Raw genomic sequence first — 9,705 nt, 5'->3', positions numbered from 1 at the left:
TTGTCACCAGATTGTGAGTCTGTGTGTGGTAGAAGTGCCAATTTACAGGCTGTATCTGCAGTGTATATTCAGATCCTTGGCTGAAGAAAAGTGAGACACAAGAGTGTCTGAAATGATAAAGGCATGAGAGCTGGCACTGGTGACATCACACAAGATTGCAAGACACTTCTTAAAATTTGACACTATGCCAAACATTGTACAGAGAAATATACAGCTATAGTGGTGAATATTTTAGGGGAAAACTAGTCTGAGCTGGACACAACTATCACAAAGGTGGTACCCGGCCAGTAAAACATCCCCTTCCACAGCATTCTTTGGAGAAGCTTTATGACCCCGTGGCCACCCTCATAATGTCCTGGTGTATTTGCAAAACAGGTTCTCTACATCAGCAGTCCCAATCTTTTTCACACCCGGGACCAGTGCTCTTGTGAGAATCTAATGCCTGATGATCTGAGGTGGAGCTGAGGCAGTGATGCTAGCGCTGGGGAGTGGGTGCAAATACAGATGAAGCTTTGCCACTTGCCCACCGCTCACTTTTTGCTGTGCAGCCTTGTTCCTAACAGGCCAAGGACCAGTACAGGTATGTGGCCCAGTGTTTGGGGACCCCTGTTCTACATGGTCTTGATCTCTTCCTTGTACAGATAATGTGATCATGTCTCACATGAAAGGACATTCTGTGTCAAGAGAGTAGCATGACAACAGGTCTTATTTTCTACTTTGATCTTTCAAGGATGCTGTTATAACAGAGCCAGTGTGTAGGGGCAGCACTTCCACAGGAACTTCCCCTGGAGTGAAAAAGAGGCTTATACAAAATGAAATCTGTATTAAGAAAGCAAGCAAGGAAGAAAGCATCAAGAAAGCAAGAAAAAAAAATCACATAAATAAGATTTTTAGCTGCTTTTCAAATTCTGGGAGTGGGTTATGAAATCAACAGAATAGGTCACAACCAGTGCCCTCACCACCACCTACTGAAGAGAACAGAGTAGAACACAGCAAAGTATATATCCATTGTCCTTAAGAACTATTTCATGACATTTTTCTCTTAATCGTGTATGTATATACTTATATCGATTGTTGATGTAAAATGTATTTATTTATACTTGTAGATTGTGGTCAAAAAAACTTTAAAGAATATCATGTAAGGAAAAAAGAGCACAAAGTTGTTAGACACATAAGCCAAAACAAAAGACTTTAAGGTCACATTCAAATGTAATGACATATCTCCAGTTTTATTTCCTGAATGCTTCAAAAAATATTGCAAGGGGGGAAGGTAAAAAATCCATGGTAAAGCTACACAAATTCATTTGATCAAGAAATGGTTACTGTAGTAATTAAGGGAAAACTCTATTATTAGTATATGTAAATTGTAAATGACAAAATTCTCCAGGAGCTGAGGTACAAATAGAGAGCTTTAAAATAACATGTTTTATCCCAGGTTCTCCAACAGCATGTTTTCAACAGTGACTACCACTCTGGTTTATATAAGGATTCCCCACTCAAGTGCAAATTGCCCTAACTGACCACAAGTTCTCTTCAAAATTGGGATCTTACTTTCAAAGGTGCAATTCACATTCTCTCCAAAGGTGGACTCAGAGGGAAGTGCGTCTAATACTTTCATCAACAGCTGTATCCCAAAATCTATCCTCCGGTAAAGTGTAGGCAATAAGCCATATGTTCTTTAGAAATCTTAAGTAACAGATATGAGCAGATCAGAATTTAAAAGAATTGCCAGCTCCAATAAATATATGGTCCTTCAAATCCAGTGGCCTGTAGTTAACAACCCCTAACAATATCACACTAGAATTCATGAATGTGTAATGCAGCTGCCCTGTTGTGAGCAGCATACATGAGGAAATAAATTACTTCTTGATCGCTACAGTAATTGGCTTGATTATGCCAACATGTATAATTATGAAAGTTATTATAGGTATAGATTAGACAGCTCTTTTAAAGATACAGCTACAATACCACTCAGTGTGACCCTGAATCTTATTTTATGCAGCAAGGTGAAAAATGACCATTAGTTTTCACTATCGCAATTTGACTAAATATCAACCTTTCACCCTACTCAATAAATGTCTTCTATTTTTACAGTTATCAAGATATCACTGTCTCATCCTATGGGTCCATCCTTTGCTACACTGGATCAGAAACATATCCCCGCATGACAAAAAAGAAGTGAGGAAAATGGCCTTTTAAATAACATTAAAAAAAAAAAATGCTATTTTCCTGGGTGTGTCCCTTGTCAATGTTAACCTTTATTTGTGAAAAATTTTAAAAGAAAGGTCTTTTTCCTCTTTATTTAGGACAACTATAGGGATAAAATTTCTAATTAAGGGTATAACATGTTTCTTGACAAGTTCTCTCTTTGGAAGAAAAATTACGATAAAACATTTGCTAAATACCGTATCTCAAATTTATAAGTAAATTTAATATTGTACATTAAACAAAGTGTGGTATCTGCATAATTTAAAGTGTCCAATTCCAGCCTTCAGTCGAGAGTTCTGAGCTCTGTGTTTCAGCAGCCTTTGTGAATGCATTTTCTCACAGAAGTGCTTCCCCTTGCTTCCTCTCATATTTACCCACCCTAGTAAGTTTTGCAGCCTGACTGGCCTTGGTGCAAACAGGTTGGGGAGTTGGATCTCATCAAAAGTCCTACAATCAGTTAACGGAAAATCTGGAATATGGCAAGACATTAACAGTGCTCTCCACTCTGCTATACCACCCTCCTTAGCTTCAAGATTTATTAATTTCCAGTTATTCAGGAGATGGACTCTGCTGATTGAAACCCTGATAAACAGTTGACTGATACCGACTTTCCTAATACAGAGAAATGCTGATTATCTAAGTCATAGCCAAAACATCTACGAAGAAATCAAATTTCATGTTGAAACCTCAAGAAACATTATATTTATTTCCAAGATCAATTAGCTGGAAGAGGGGGAAGGTTAATATGATCAGGGTTGTTTCCTGGTTCTAGAAATTTTCAGTCAACTCCATTGGAATAGGAAGAGACTAAGTGGCTGAATGTTGCGTATGTAAGCCTATGAGAATGCTAAAGGACTTTGGAACACTGTAATACTCAGGTACCATTTTAGCAGTGACACCATGCTTGGCATAGTAATTAGCACTAGACTCATGGTTATTTACTGGCGAAAGCTCACAAATTGAGAAGTCAGGTACAATGCTCTAATTCTCTGTAGTAGAAGCATGAGAAATGGCTGTGGGGAAATGATGACAGTGAATGGATTGTGCCTGAGGCAGATTAGGGAAGTGTTCCTGAAGGTGACTTCTGAGTTGGAGCTTGACACATGAGGAAGGAGTTGCCTTACAAAGAAGAAGGGCTTGGAGAGGCCCCTGGTGGCAGAGAGCAGAATGAGTGAGGTGTGTGAGAATGAGTAGGATACCACACAGTACATTCAGGGAATGGGGTAATTCAGAATTGCCAGAATGTAGGGAGAAGTCACAAAAGCTTATGAGACAAGAAAGGCTATTTGGGGCCAGGTTTATTCAGAGCCATTGTTCTTATCCTGTAGTTACCAGGAGACCACGGGAGCTTCCAGACACTTTAAAAAATAGGTGGCAAGAACAGATCTGTTTTAGAAAGACCTCTCTTGTCTTCCATTTAAAAACAAATCAAACACATGTGACCTAGAGTCTGTTCTGTCAAAGATGGCCACCACAATAGATCCCCTCCCACATATTCTTCTTACAACATGACAACACTCTTCCCATCAAATGGTGGGAGCATGTATCCCTTCCCCTTGAACCTGGACCACCTTTCTGAAAGTAAGAAGCAAACAGAAGTGAATCATGTGAAATGCCACTGTTCTCTTGTGACACTTGCTTTTGGAATGCTTCTGCCATGCTATAAGGAAGCCTAGCCACATGGAGAGGCCACTTGTCAGTGTTCATGCTGCCAGCCAGCATCAACCACTAGACATAACTGTCACATTACTTTTGGATGATGTAAGTTGACAGCTGACAACAAAGTCACTGCAGGGAGGGATGCTAGTGAGACACAAGGTTCCCTGCCCCTGGAGAGGCTCAGAGACTGGAGACATAGGTGTCCAGGAAGGCCTGGGTGGAACTAGACAGGAATATCAGCTGAGTCTCTGTAAGGAGTCACAAGACTCTCAGATCTCCTAACCCCATCCTATACAGACAAGTGACTGCCCTTTCCCCCACGCTTGCAGGAGACAGGAAGTTTATTCTCTGGAAAAAACAACTAGAAGAGATACAGGCCCCCCACTCCAACACACCTACACACTTATTTTGGATTCGGCCTCTTGACATGGGCTCCTGTTTCTTGCCACTAAGTTCCCTTTCCATGACAGATGAAAATGTGTGCTCAATAGAAGGAATCAAAGTTCTTTAGAGTTCAACCATGTTTTTATTGGAAGACTACCACTGAATGATGTTCTAATCTCAAGGTGGCTGAAAAAACCCACTGTGAAGGACTTTCAATGGCCCTGGCTCAAGAGTTTAGATTTTATCTTATTGGTCAGAGGTCTCAAAACCATGAAACGGTTGAAGCCCAGAACCATGCTTAAGAGATGCTCCTTAGCCTGCATAGTTTAAAAGCCATTTGTAAATTGCCAACATTTTAAAGTCAAGAGATTTCACATGTACAAATCCAGGTTTCTGGCTTCTCTTAACCCATTTCCTGTTTAGAAAAAAAAAGTGCAGCTCTCTGCCAGCGTTAACTTAATTTTACATAAACACACTCTTTGAGGCTGAAGCAAAACGGACTGGTTTTCAATGTGAAAATAAAACATAAAAACCGTTCTTGGAGTTATTTCTAAACAGAACGTGTCTCTAATCCTAATGTAACAGAATTGTATACATAAATCGAATTCATCCAATGAATCTTTGGCTAATGACTATTCCAGAACAATGTTAACATCACACGTAGGAATGCTACGTTTTCTAGGATTTGACATTTTCAGCAATCAAGAATTACTATATTTTACAAATAGCAATACCACTACTAAAAACAATGTTATAAATAGAATGATGTCATTTGTTTCCAAAGACTACTGATGTACTAGAGCAAAATGAAAATAATAAAAGCCAGATATTTCGTGGCATCTATTTGGATGTAAGGTTAGGACTCTAATTCACAAGTTATCGTGAGGTCAACACTTGGCAACCAGGAAATGAGTTAAGAAATCCAAAGATACATCATCTCAGGGCCACATTCTAGGGCTAACGAGGGGCTGCCTCTTTAAGTGGGTAGTGAACTCCCCAAGTGTCACTACCATTTAACAAACTAATGGTGTTTACATCAGTTTCCTAACCTCCTTTAGATTACCTGCCAGATTCTCCCTCCCCACTGCCCCACCTTAGGCATCCGAGTTTTCATTTCAGCCTTAAACAATGCATGCAGAACCATTAAAGAACTTTACAAATAAAAGAGAGTTAGGGGGATGTAGACAGAAATAAAGGGGGTCAATTATTTGGTGACAGAAGGAAACTTAACTTTGGGTGGTAAACGCACAATGCGATATACATGACATATTTAACTGTACACTCGAACCTATTTGATTTTATTAATCATCACCCTAATAATTTTAATTAAAAAAAAAAAAGAGGGCTAGGAATGGCTCTATTTTAGAACACTCAGGCAAGCCAAGAAAGGAAGAGAGGGAGAGAGGGGAGGGAAGGAAGCGGTTGGTATGAGACTGGTTAGGAAGGATAGGAAACCACTGCAGTGGAACAAAGATTAAGACCTAAACTAGGGAGGGGTAGGGGAGGGGCCAAATGTGAGGGGAGAACAAAGAGGCTTTAGTATTGTTTAGACCCTCGGTCTTGACAATGTACCAAGATCTTCTCAAAGGCCAGAAGCCTCCAAGTAGCATCCCACCTCTTCCCAAGATAAAGGGCAGGATACAAAGCAAAACACAGAAAAGAGACTTTTCCAAGGAACCTGTGGCTTTGGGGCGCACTTACTGACCTGTAGTGAACAGGCAGTGAAAGACTAGCAGTCTCAAGTCGATTAACGGAAAAAACAACTATGTGGTGCTGGGCTAGTAAACAATTACCAAACCTCAAGATTGAGCTCCTAATAGGCAACATTTAAAAAACATCCTTCTGAGCAACCCATATAAAACAGGGGACCGAGAGCAGGTTTATTTTTTTTGAGAAGATAATCAAATTCTCCATCATGCACCAAGATAGCTGAGCCAACTACAATTTGGAAATAACACCTTTTCAAGACCCAGGAAACCCCAGGTCAGAAACTAAAGGGGAATGACTCTCGGTAAAAGCCATTCTGCATGGGGCTCAGGAACTCACTGTGTTCCTGTACAACTAATCCATCACAAGGTCAATCTTTCTCTTTCCTCTTCCTGGGAAGAACAAGGGCTGTTTATAAAGTAAAGACCTCTCTAAGTAGCCTTCTACTGTGACAGAGCTTGACTTTGCCAGAATCATGGAGGTAGGTAGAACGTTTTCTTCCTCTCAAAGTCTTAAAGACAGAAAAGAAAAAATAAATAGAAATAACTATTAATAAATATTCCACAACTTGCTAGTTAGCCATGTGTCTTTGCAGAAGTCATCCTCTCTCTGTTTAAGGTCTCAGTTTCTTTAACTGTAAAAACAATATAATTATTGTGAAGATTAAACAGGATAATGTGTAAGTGTAAGGAACGTGCAATCTGGTATTCTGCAATTACATCTGCTCTTAGGCAACATTTAAAAAACATTTAGGAACATTCCTAAAAATTAAGGCTAATAACAACTAAATGAGTTTTAAAACTTTATTTTATAAACATGTCATAATCATATGATATAAACATTTCATAAAATATTACTCGTCATAAAGCAGAAGCTATTATAGGAAAACGATGTATATAAGTACTTATGAACATAATTACTAAGCCTTCCCAGTCTATGAAAATAAAAAAGAAAACCATTTTTTATGCTATCACAAAAGCAGTACCCTTACAAGTAAAAAAAAATCTGTGCTTACTAAGAGTAATTTGAAAAATTTAGCACATCTGTAACTATTACTTAATCAAAATTTGATTTTAATTGCCTCAACATTTATCATTTAAATGCAAATTTAAAATAACCAAGGATGGCAAAAAAAAGTGTTTATGCTTGTGCTAGGTACAAAATAAAACTCGTTCCTGCTCTCAAAAAGTTCATAGGCAAGTCAATTAATGATTGACTGCAAACAGATTGGTTAAGTGTGTGGGGAAAAAAAGGACCTGCCCAGAGGACGCAGAGGGAATGTCTGGGGCTCATCCACAGAGCGCTGGGCAAAGAGCCTGAGGCTCAAATCCCAGCTCTGAGAAGTCACCAAACCTTGTTTTCACTGAGTTCATCTGCAAAAACTGGACAATGATATGAATACTGTTCATCATACACTGTTGCTGAGAAAAGCACTCATTCAATAAATGCCCACTTCATATCTACTCTGTACTAGGTACAGTGTTAAGGGCTGAGAAAGAGAGGGACAGGGCACATCTCAATACGGGGCTCACAGTCTGGGTAGATGCCAAGATGATGGATGCACACACAAGGACTGGGTGCTGCCAAATATATCTTCACTCCCATAGAGCCCTCCTTCCCTGTGAATAAATAATTTTCAAGCATGATCAAAGAGTTAAAAAGAAATATTCTTCTAGCTTGCATTTCAAAAGCTAAAACAAAATGTTTTGGGGTTTGTTTTTGTTTTGCTAATTAATATTTTTGAATTAGATCAGTGATTCAGGCCCACAAGTGTGTAACAGAATTAGCTGTGATACTCAGTAGAAGTGCTGATGCCAGGGCCCCACCCAAAGCTTACTGCTTCAGAACCTCTGGGGGCCTGGTAGTTCTGAAGTGCATCCCCCATCAGGAACCGTTTAGTTTAAAGGCTGATAAAACAATGTTGAAAGTACTATAAATGCAAACATGGATATTCTTAATAGTCAAGAAAAGAAAGTATACCTAGCATAATATAACTTGGGTATTTTTTGTGATTATAAAACCCATCAAGTCTTACAAAGCCACTTTAAAGAGTTCTTACTAAAAAGACTTCTAGCAAAAACACAATGGAGCAAAAAATAGCACTATGGCATCAGCTGCAGAGGTTTGCTACCTCCTGATATTTGCAATCTGTGTATGTGTTCACGTGCATGTTTTCAGAGGAAGAAAAGCTGCTTAAGCAGATGAAGATTATAGACCCTTGCTACTACTTCTATTAAATAACCAACCTTTAACTGAAAATTTACTGAATATTATAAACAGGGCAGACTGATGCAGCATAGTTTACAGTATAAAGCTTAACATTAAAATGACTAGATCAGAGCTCTGGCTTCACCTACTACACCTATAGCACTAGGCAGGTCACCTAACTTATCTGCACCTCAGTAAAATCGAAATGACAGTGCCTTGTTCACAGAGATGCTGAGTATCAAATGAAGAAACTTAAGAAAACTACCAGCCATCACAGAACATTACTGTTTAGTATTTCAAAATCTACTACAACTGTAATGTGTTTGCAAAAAAAAAGAAAACTCAAAACTCACTAATATGTGAATTTTTACACTATATTTAGAAGCAATATTTAACATTAAAAACCTACTTTTTGAAAAAAAAATCCACAAATGCAAAGCAGTCCATGTTTACAAAGATGTACCATCAAAATACTGTTACCTTAGGCACATCATTTCATATTCCTGGTTCTTAACCACCTCTCCTGCAAAAAAAGCTTTCTGCCGGAAGAGGATGTGCCCTTATCATCTCTTGGGGCCCCTTCTAGCTTTAGGATGTGTGGTTCACCATGATATTACAAAATTTAACTTTTCCCCCTACTTATTTCTTTGCAAGGTGAGAACAAGGAAGAAGGGAAAATTTGTGTTTAAAGCATTTCCTGTCATGTAGAAATAAAATTATGGACAAAATACTCAAAGTTGAGGTCACCTTGACAAAACTCCAAAAAGCTACTGTTTAAGAAAAGATTAACTCACCCATTTTGGAGTCAGTATTTATAACAAGAAAAGTGCAGGGAAAAAATCAATTAGCAGAGGATCTCTGGCCTACAAAGCCTGATGATCAAGGAGTCTAACCTAAACACTTCAAGGCATCTAGGATAAATAAGTGATCTGCAACTTCCAAAGCAAGTCAAAACTGTAAGTCAAGAGAAATATCTAAGGAAAATCGACAATCTAGGATTCGTAAGAGAAACAATTTTCTTTACAAATTAAACAGTTTTGCAAACAACTCCTTTACATATACTTCTGTATCACTGTTTACTAGTTCCAAATAGCGAAGGGAAAAGCCATGGACTTAAGATTTGGATATGTTCACTAAAAGACCATAAATAATAAGTTTTGGAGAGTTTCAACACTTTACATATTACCAGAAGCTGGTGCATACTCGGTTCTTTAAAACCTACATAAAAACCCATCTGTACCGAGTAGGGCCCAAACAGTTCAATACCCACCCAATAAACCACCCTCCGACGTACAGGCGCTCTGCTGTGACTGCTTCTTCCATCAACAGAGATTTCAGCTCGGCAGGAGGCTGGGATGAAGGAAGTCACAGTGGGACACACATCCTCTCCTGTCTTCCAGGAACTCCTGGTTCCCCGGGAGAGGCGAGTTTGCATCAAATAACGGTGCCCCGCGTTCCCAGGTTTTTAAAGCGACCAACCCACTCTACCCCGAGAACAGTTGCAGCCTCGCCTTTTAAATTCCAGTTTCTTCTGACAGC

The 9,705-nt window shown here is 39.0% G+C and overlaps 1 long non-coding RNA gene across 1 annotated transcript; it reads right to left on the bottom strand.

The window, feature by feature from the left end:
* Positions 1-1,208: 1,208 nt before the first annotated feature.
* Positions 1,209-9,699, bottom strand: LOC112475957. Its single transcript, XR_003044935.1, has 2 exons — positions 9,437-9,699; positions 1,209-7,577 (listed from the first exon to the last, which is right to left on the bottom strand). It is a non-coding gene; the product is annotated as an uncharacterized LOC112475957 (long non-coding RNA).
* Positions 9,700-9,705: the final 6 nt, after the last annotated feature.

The sequence above is a fragment of the Pteropus alecto genome, unplaced genomic scaffold, assembly GCF_000325575.1.
Source record: "Pteropus alecto unplaced genomic scaffold, ASM32557v1 scaffold92, whole genome shotgun sequence".
Classification (NCBI taxonomy): domain Eukaryota; kingdom Metazoa; phylum Chordata; class Mammalia; order Chiroptera; family Pteropodidae; genus Pteropus; species Pteropus alecto.
Note: the sequence above shows the minus strand (reverse complement) of the source record. Positions and strands in the feature narration are given on the sequence as shown.